This window comes from Pteropus medius, unplaced genomic scaffold (assembly GCF_902729225.1).
Source record: "Pteropus medius unplaced genomic scaffold, Ma_sr-lr_union100, whole genome shotgun sequence".
Taxonomy (NCBI): Eukaryota; Metazoa; Chordata; class Mammalia; order Chiroptera; family Pteropodidae; genus Pteropus; species Pteropus medius.
In genome coordinates, this window is record NW_024351731.1 from 2871066 (window position 1) to 2872100 (window position 1035).

General features: G+C 54.0%; 1 pseudogene; it reads left to right on the forward strand.

Annotated features, from left to right (window-relative positions):
* Window positions 1-368: 368 nt before the first annotated feature.
* LOC120588884 (uncharacterized) lies at window positions 369-487 on the forward strand (annotated as a pseudogene).
* Window positions 488-1035: the final 548 nt, after the last annotated feature.

The window sequence follows — 1035 nt, forward strand, 5'->3', positions numbered from 1 at the left end:
CCCAGAGAAGGCTCCACCTCAGAGAACACTGCATCTGATCATGCCGCATACGGAAGGGGAGCACGCCGGCAAGCTGTCCCAGCTCCGTGCTCAGCTGGCGCTTTAGCATTCCCTGGGGAGAAGGGACTGGCGTGAATCCCACACGCGTTCTCAATTACTGCGAAATGTTGCCTGTATATTTTTGAAAACCCTCTGTTATCTGTTTTAGAAACTGTATACGGTTCGTTACACTGTATGTTCTCTTATACTCAATGATTTCGTGTGCCTTAAGTATTTCTGCGTGAAAGAGCTCCCTTAGTTAACCTGAGCCAGATATGTTTAACCTGAACTAGGTGTAGTTAACCTGAACGAAGAAAGAGCAACTGGCAGCCTACGGCCACGCCGCCCTGAGCAAGCCCGATCCCGTCTGATCTCCGAAGCTAAGCAGGGTCGGGCCTGGTTAGTACCTGGATGGGCGACCACCTAGGAAGACCAGGTGCTGTAGGGGTAAAAAATTTAAAAAATAAGGGATTGTCAGCTGACAAGGTCCTTGCAATCTGTGAGGTCAACCAAGTGTTGCCTCGCCTTAAAAAAAAAAAAGAGCAACTGGCACATGGTCAGAGAAAGCAGGCTGGGGAACCAGCATCCCGTATGGCAGGGGCTCCTTTTTCTACATGCATCCTTGGTGGACAAATGCTCTTGTCTACAAAATCAGTGCCAGCAGAAGCACTTGGTTTCGCCAGCTGCAGAACAGGGTTGAGACCAGCTGTTGTTTGACCCCAATCTGTTCCAGAGGGCCCATATGACATGGGACAAGTGACTGCCAGGCCCAGAATCCTCCCTACTCACTTGGTCACAGAGGGAACTGCCCCCGAGGGTTGGAGTGATGTGCTCAAGCTCGTGAGTGCCAGGTGGCAGGGCTGGGACTCACGGCCTGAGGCCAGGCTCCAGGTGTGCGCCTTTCCGGCTGTGTTGCGGTCCCCGCCCCCCCGCCCCGCCTCCCGTTTCCCCACGGTGCTTGGCCCAGAGCCTTGTCTGAACAGGGAGCCCCGGAGC